Source organism: Raphanus sativus, unplaced genomic scaffold, assembly GCF_000801105.2.
Source record: "Raphanus sativus cultivar WK10039 unplaced genomic scaffold, ASM80110v3 Scaffold3994, whole genome shotgun sequence".
Lineage (NCBI taxonomy): Eukaryota > Viridiplantae > Streptophyta > Magnoliopsida > Brassicales > Brassicaceae > Raphanus > Raphanus sativus.
The window spans coordinates 1-8968 of record NW_026619298.1 but is presented as its reverse complement, the minus strand read 5'-3'; the positions used below and the strand labels follow the sequence as shown (position 1 = coordinate 8968).

The following is an 8968-nucleotide window of genomic DNA, read 5'->3' as shown; positions in this document are numbered from 1 at the left end:
ACGTCCCAGGCACGTTTCCTGCGAAACCGAGAACACTGTCTCTCAGACCGTCCACGATAGCTTGTCTCTGACGAGCGATACCGAGTCCAGAAAGGTACTTGGACTCAGCTTCTCCTTCTCTCTCTTTATCTGAATGATCTTCTCCGCCTCTGCTTTCTCGTTCGCCGCCACTCTCATCCTCGCCGCTGTAAACCATTTTTTCTAAACCATCAGAGACCTAGCTTTGATTATTTTGGTTCTAAGGTTTAGGGAGATTATATGAATTACCGGCGTTGATTTCGTTCATGGCGCGTTTGACCTGTTTGATCAGGCTCGATGTCGATGATAAGGGTTTGAAGGATCTCATAACCATAAGCAGTCATGGCTTGTCTAGCTCTTCTTCCACGGATTTGGCTATTTTCATTCTTTGCTCGAACACATCGTCCAAGTTCAGCTTTGGTACACATGCTCTGATCACTGAGAGAAATATAAACCAATATTCTCAAAGATTTTGATCGGAATAATCTCTGGGGAAACTAAAAAGATGATGGAGTAGTTACCGTCGAAGACGTAGGCTTTGATTTGGGAAGTAGGGTTGCTAAGTCTGTAGAAGGCATCACTTGCCTTGTCAACCAAGACTCTGTATTGTATGGATGCAACCACTGTCACAAACACATTGTCCTGACACAGAATGATCCGTTAGAAGAAAGAGATGTATGTATATGTGTACTGGTGTTGAATGTTGCTTTACCTTTGTTTTGGTTTCGCATTGAACATCAAGTTGCTGGAGACGGAGGGTGAGGTGACCGGCGACATAATCACCAATGACCCAGGGCACAAACTGGAGACCTGGATTAAGAACTTTTTGAAATTTGCCAAACCTCTCCTTGATTGCCACATCTGATTGCTTCACCAGCACGCAGCACAAAAGATTTCCCATTACTTAAGTCTTGTTAGGATTAGGACAAGAATGACTTGTATAAATGTCTCTGTCTGTTCTCTCCGTATTGCTCTGTAATATAGTTTGTGGAAGAGAGGGTAGCCGCATGAATTATATAGATAACAGGAAGAAGATGATCATGTCAAGATGTCATGTGACTATTCCTCGGAATTTTCGTATTTATTTGTTAGAAAGTAACATTTTTGAAAAGTCTAAATCGAATGGTATATTATATCTTGGTTCTTGGAGATAAAAACAAATGATCAAAGACATATGCTTTTTTCTATTCATTTTTTCTTTTAACAACATTTGACAAGATTTCAATAAATGGGTTAGCCACCAGATAAACCTTGTCTTGTTTTACGCGTGAACTCATTTGGATATTTGTTTATTAGAGCATAGAAGAATATCCTTGTCGATTGGACGAAGACTATAACCAAGAACTACATACATTTTATATGTTTCAGTACACGCAACTTCAAATTTGCAGGGGAAGACGTTGACTGGACTCTATTTATATTGATAAATCTGCAGCTGTTATGTGTAGGTGTTTCAAAATTAAAATATAAACACGTATCTGGTTTTTAAAATATGTTCCTATGTTTGCTGGAAAAGGGTGGAGGGAATTTCCGAATTTTTCTAAAACACTTGGAAGTTTGGAAAGGTCCACTATTCTTGAATAGTTGAATGTTTCGTAATTTTGTATTTTAGTAATTAAATCATGAATTTCAATTTTATAAACAATGATCAAGTTTCAATAAAAATAAATTAAACTACAACATAAGTAATAATTTGAAGTTACAGTTCTCTGTGTAAAAAGTGGTTGGTCCTTGCGGCATGTATGTTAACAAAGAGTAAGATTGGATAAATGCTTCGAGTAATTGAATAAACAATAACTTCATGTAAGAAACGGTGTCACCATGTGACATTTTTTTTACTTTTATTTAGATATAGTTATTTGATTATCTACCTAAAGCAACAAGTGGCGGATGAGTAGCAAATTCAAAAGAGGAAAAGATTTCAAAAATCTAAAAAAGAGAAATTTCAACCCAACACTTTCCAATACCCTTTTGTTGGTAGTTTTATACTGAATATTAGGTTGAGTATTGGTGAAGCAACTGGGAAGTGTGAAAAGAATTTACGGGCCATTGATAATATTTCCCCTAATAGCTCTCTCAAATGCATTTATATGGGTGGGTGACGATGAAATTTTGAAAGAGATGATGCAGACATTAACGACATGTTAACGCAGCAAGTGGATAAGTCCAAATTTCAAACATTTGAACAAGCTAAACGTCATCCACATTTATAAAGGTTAGGTTCGGCTTAGGTAGCGTACTTGGCCGGTCAAGCGACTGAGAATTGCAAAACGACTTAGTAATGAAATGACAATAATAAACACTAAGACAAACTGTTAAAAGCATACAATAGAAGAAAGAAGAGTAACAAGAGGCTACAACAGAGGTAAATCCACAACGTTGGATCTTCTTTAAAGATCAAATCTTATACACCATAACTTACTTTTCTTTAAAACGGTTAAAAATATCGGTTTTACATCGGTTAAAAGGACAGTTATCTTGCGTCCCAAGAAAGAGCCTCTAAAGGAAGTGAGATATAGCTTTAAGTAGTAGCACCTTTGGGCTTAGGAGACGGAAGCTGGTGACGATACGGTGAAGAACCAGCTTGACCATGAGGACTAGACAGAGTCCGGAACACGGGTTGCCCATTTCTTGACCCCAAGCCACGACCTGAGCCAGAGCCAGACCCAGCTTTCAATCGCTCGGCTTGCATTGTCTGGAAGTATAGGAAGAGCTAGCCATGTCTTTGAGCATTGGGAGTGGTTTAAGGACTTCAACCACTTGACTCATTTTGGGTCTCATCTTGAAGTCGCGGCTAAGGCATTGGGCTGCAAGCTGGGTTACTTTCTGAGCTCCTTTGATGGAGAAATGACCCTCCAGCCTCGGATCAAGTAGCCGGTAGAATCTTCTTCTGTCAAGGAGATGCGGTCTCGCCCATTCTACCAGGTTATGTTCACCGCTTGGTCGGTTTTTTGTCCATGGATCTTCTACCAGTCAGTATTTCGAGTAGAACCACACCGAAGCTGTAAACATCGCTCATCGATGTCAAGTGACCTATAAGCAGACAGACATTTAGTTATAAAAAATCTCTCACCAGTGCTAAAAAAGGAAATATAATTATAGAGGGGAGAGTGCAAAAAAAGAGGACTAACCAGTCATAACATACTCAGGAGCAGCGTAACCATAAGTGCCCATGACTCGAGTAGACACGTGGGTTTTGCCTTCATCAGGAGCATCTTTGGCAAGCCCAAAATCTGATAGTTTTGCATTGTAGTCCTGAGATATTGTGGTACACAAAGTTTAGAAGCAAGCAAGCAAAGGAGGGGGAAGCTGTAAAAAAAAAGGGAAACAATAATACAGCATCGAGTAGAATGTTGGAGGTTTTGAAATCACGATATATGACAGGTTTGAGAGCTTCTTCGTGAAGGAAACTGAGACCCTTTGCAGCACCTAATGCAATCCTCATCCGAATTGACCATGGCAGAGGCAACGACCCTTCAACACACACACACACACACACACAAAAGTGCAAGTTCCATCTAAGAAAGGTTCCAACTTTAAACAATGTAAGTGCAGAAAATTGCGACTTACTTCTGAAAAGGTGATTCTCCAAACTGCCTCGAGGCATAAACTCATAAACAAGCAGCCTTTGGTCATCTTCGATACAATAACCCACCAGTTTAACAAGATTCGGATGGAGAAGGTTACCAAGATAGTTTTATCTCAGCCTACAAACAGAAACCCACCCTTTAGTAAGTAGTTGTCTGTTTTAAGCTTCACCAGTGGTAAAAGAAAAGGAAAATGATCTCTTCTTACAAGCCACTCTTTATGACCCTGGAGGCCATCAAGATTTAAGGTTTTGACGGCGACAGTGAGGCCAGTGCCAGGCTTAACAGGAGCAGTACCGTTCTCCTCGACCCATCCTTTGAAGACACAACCAAAGCCACCTTCGCCGAGAAGACTCTCGGGTCTGAAGTTTCTAGTAGCCAACTTGAGATCAAGGAAAGAAAAAGTGCTTTAAGTGAGAAAACATCTTAAGTTCTTCACTGATGATAGGAGTGGACAAAGAGCTTTCAGCATTGCTAGTTGCAGTTGCTGTTGTAGAAGAAGAAGAAAACAGGGACAGCTGGTTGCTGCTCATTTGATGATTTCACACTTGCTCCCGACTTACTACTTCCCACTGTGGCAAATCATCATCATTACAAAAACACCAATTCACTTACTAATTCATATGGAAAGTAGTTAAAACTCAAAGTTAGGTAAACCAACCACATTGACACAGATGTGGAAAGAATCTTTGCTTAGATGGAAATATAAAATTCTTTTTTTTTTTGAGAAACCAAATTTCCAGAAAAAAATCATTCATGCCTAAAGGAAAGGAAAGGAAAGTTTTTTTTTGATTAGCTCAAAAGGCAAATGAAAATTCATAGATGGAGCCAAATGCAAGGAAAGAGAGAGAAGAAGGAAGGAAGGAAGGGCGTACGAGTGGTGGTATCATCAACGTCAGAAGAAGTTGAAGGTTGGCAACAAACCATTACCCTAAATTTGATCCAACACCCTTTTCCTTCTTCTTCTTCTCCTTCGCTGTTCCTCACATTGTTCTGCTTCTTCTCTTCTTCTTCTTCTTCTTCTTCTTCTCGCTCTCATTAGATTTGTTCGATTTCTCCATCACTTTGACGGAATCTAAACTCATCCCCAGAAGAAGAAAAAAAAACAGAACTTGACCAGGGAGAGAGAAGAAAAGAGAAACCCTTTCAAAATCCAAACGAGATTTAGATAGTTGGGAGCTGGAGAAATGTTTCTGGGGAAAAAAGGAGAGATTTTGGTGAAGTAGAGGTAGAGAGAGAGAGAGAATCTCACTTGAAACCAATGGTCTGGATTAGAAAAGCTGAGAGAGAATTTTAGTCAAAAAAGGGGAATTGATGTCTCTCTCTCTCTCTCTGGAGATGATAGATAGAGTCTAGAGAGAAGAAGGAACGGGCAAAGCGGGCAAGAGAGAGAGAGAGAGAGCTATTTGGCATGTGTTTGTTTGCTAACTCCTCAACAGTTACGAAACGCTTTTTTCGTATCCTCTTCAAATCTTTTATATTTTCTTTTTAGGCAAATATTATAATCAAAACTCCTCACTTCATAATTTTATAATCAAAAGAGTATTTTATTTTGTATAACTAATACATTTTTCATTATTTTTCGATTTGTTGAATAAGTCCTTGAGTTTACCATTAAATTATCCACTTACTCTTGACCTTTTCCAATTTTGTATTCCAATTCACACTTATTCTCTTTTTGGTCAATCCATTTAATAGTCTAATCTCTTGAGATTATGCCAACATAAAAGAAGAAAAATCTATAAACATTTAAGATAGATATCCATACTATATTTATTTTGATGTTCTGCTTCTTTTAAAAATAAGCTCCATTATATTGCTTTCATTTTTTCGCTTTTTAGATATTTTTTGACTAAAAAAATATATGTAAAAGCGAAAAATGAAAGCAATATAATGGAGCTTATTTTTAAAAGAAGCAGAACAAATATGGGATTTGTGAAGGTAAACCAGAGAAAAAATATAGAATAAATATGGGATTTGATTAACATTACGTTTAAAATTAGTTTCACTCTTAAATAATACCTTTGTATAATTAGTATTTTAATAAGTTTCAAAATTTTGAAATTCCAACAAATCTAAGAGACTATATAACATTGTTGACCTAATAAAACTCATAAATTGTTAAACATTGTTATTGATTATTAACAATAACAAAGTAGAAAATGAGAGCAAGTACGTCACGAGTGACTCATTTATGTTTCATGTTATTATACTATTCTAATGCAAACTACTCAACTGCAAGAGTCCCTTTCACAACTATATAGTATACCCAAAAATGAGAATTTACAATCGTCTTGAATAATATAAATAGCTACATTTAAGTTCATTTTTCAGGAACTATGGGAGAGAAAAAAAGCTGAAACGTGTACAAAGACAAAATCATTAAGAAATTTCACTAGGACGGAAGAGAAAGTATATACTTCTATTCAAGGTATCCAATACAAATGAATACATATAAGGAATACGTATTGAGGTTTTCTTTTTTTGGATTAACAAAAGGTTTTGGATTTCTGAAGCTCGTATTTTCACGTTGTTTATCAGTAAAGAAAAACATGTAATTAGAATCTTAAGAAAAACATAAGTTGGTTCATGTCAATATATTATTTTTAGTTTCAAAAAAAAAAAAAAAAAAATATTATTTTTTATTAAACTAACTATTAAATTTATTAGTAGTTTACAGAAGAATATTTTTAATTTTTTTCCTTAAAAAAATTACGAAATTACTTAGTATGATTAACATATATATGACAATTAATAATTATGAATCATACATATTTGATAACAATTTTTGTATCTTCTATCTTTTAAGTTTAATTTCAAATTAATAAAAATAAAACAATCGCATTAAACATATAATTAAAAATAATTAGATTTTTTATATGTTATATTCTTTTTAAGTGACTATAATTACTAAAAATGGTAAAAGTCTCACATTTGAAAATTTTGTGATCAATGGTATATTCATTTTTTTCCAGAAAAGATACAAATAATCATACATACGTATATCATTTAAATTAAATTATCTACTATAAAAAATAGATAAATATGTTAATTTAAAAATTTTGTATTGGAAAATTATTGAAATCTTAATATTTTAATTTTGAAATTTGTATTGAAAAATCTCATATTATTTTTTTTGTGATAATGATTTAAAATATTTGTTACAACAAATATACTAATCCTTTATATACTAAGCACAAGTCACCTTACCAATCAAATCTTGCCACATATTTAATGTTTAAGTTTTTAAGAAAATCAATTTTAGAAACAAAAAATGAAACAAGTCAATTTATTTCTATATCATAAAGATAGTTTAGAATATATTAATTCAAATGTAGAATGTGTTTGAAAATTTTAAAACAAAAGTGAAGAGTATAAACTTCAGTATATAGATCATTTACCGAAAACTCATTATTTTTAAAAGGGTTAACCCACGGATTTTGAAAAATTTCAAAAATATTAAAATCTGGTTTTAGTGTATATTTTTCAACGAGCACTAACATAAGATGATGGTCAAAGAGTTTAGAACCTCTGTTGTCTCCGTTTCTCTAGATAATAAGATTTATAATGCTAATTCCACTAATCTAGGCAGTAAATTTAATTTTAGTAAACTAAAAATTAAAAATTTAGATTGATTCCTATATACATTGAAAATATAGTTTAGAATACATTAATTCAATTGTCGAATGTGGTTTGAAAATTTTAAACAAAAGTGAAGACTATAAACTTCAGTATATAGAGCATTTACCGAAAACTCATTATTTTAGAAGGGGTTACCCATGGATTTTGAATTTTTTTCAAAAATATGAAAATCTGATTTAGTGTATATTTTCATCGAGCTTTAACATAAGACGATGGTCAAATAGTTTAGAACCTTCGTTATCTCCGTTTCTCTAATTAATGAAGATTTTATAATGCTAATTCCACTAATCTAGGCAGTAAATGAAATTTAGTAAACTAAATATTAAAAAATTAGAATGATTCCTAAATACCATGAAATATTTTTTAGAATACATTAATTCAAATACAAAATGTGGTTTGAAAATTTTAAACTAAAGTGAAGAGTATAAACTTCAGTATATAGAGTATTTACCGAAAACTCAATAATTTTTGAAGGGGTTAACCCATGGTTTTTGAAAAAAACTTCAAAAATATGAATTTTTTTTAGTTTATAGTTTCATCGAGAACTGACATAAGATGATGGTCAAAGAGGTTTAGAATATTTATTGTCTCCGTTTCTCTTGATAATAAAGATTTTATAATGGTAATTCTACTTATCAAGGCAGTATATGAATTTTAGTAAACGAAATATTAAAAGTTTAGAATGATTCCTATATACCATGAAAGAGAGTTTAGAATACATTAATTCAAATGTCGAATGTGGTTTGAATTTTTTAAAAAAAAGTGAAGAGTATAAACTTCAGTCTATAGGGCATTTAATGAAAACTCAATATTTTTGAAGGGGTTAATCCATAGATTTTGAAAAAATTCAAAAATATGAAAACCTGGTTTTAGTGAATAGTTTCATCGAGAAATTCAAAGAGGTTTAGAACATTTATTGTCTCCGTTTCTCTTGGTAATGAAGATTTTATAATGGTAATTCCACTTATCAAGGCAGTATAAAAATTTTAGTAAACGAAATATTAAAATTTTAGAATGATTCCTATATACATGAAAGAGAGTTTAGAATACATTAATTCAAATGTCGAATGTGGTTTGAAAATTTTAAACAAAAAATGAAGAGTATAAACTTCAGTATATAGAGCATTTACCGAAAACTCATTATTTTAGAAGGGGTTGATCCACTGATTTTGGAAAAATTTCAAAAATATGAAAATCTGGTTTTAATGTATAGTTCATCGAGCACTAACATAATATGATGGCCAAAAAGTTTAGAACCTCCGTTGTCTCTGTTTCTCAAGATAATAAGATTTTATAATGCTAATTCCACTAATTTAGACAGTAAATTTAATTTTAGTAAACTAAATATTAAAAATTAGAATGATTCCTATATCCACTAAAGATAGTTTAGAATACATTAGTTCTATTGTCGAATGTGGTTTGAATTTTTTAAAACAAAAGTGAAGAGTATAAACTTTCAGTATATAGAGTATTTTGGAAAAAATTTCAACAATATGAAAATCTGGTTTTAGTGTATAGTTTCATCGAGAACTAACATAAGATGATGGTCAAAGAGTTTAAAACCTCCGTTGTCTCCGTTTCTCTAGATAATGATTATTTTATAATTTAATTCCACTCATCTAGGCAGTAAATAAAATTTTAGTAAACTAAATATTAAAAAATTAGTATGATTCCTATATACCATGAAAGATAGTTTAGAATACATTAATTCAAATATAGAA

At 32.8% G+C, this 8968-nt stretch overlaps 2 pseudogenes; both read right to left on the bottom strand.

Annotated features, from left to right (window-relative positions):
• Positions 1 to 4: 4 nt before the first annotated feature.
• LOC130507074 (hypersensitive-induced response protein 3-like) lies at positions 5 to 1156 on the bottom strand (annotated as a pseudogene).
• Positions 1157 to 2436: 1280 nt separating this feature from the next.
• Positions 2437 to 4980, bottom strand: LOC130507073 (serine/threonine-protein kinase PBL35-like; annotated as a pseudogene).
• Positions 4981 to 8968: the final 3988 nt, after the last annotated feature.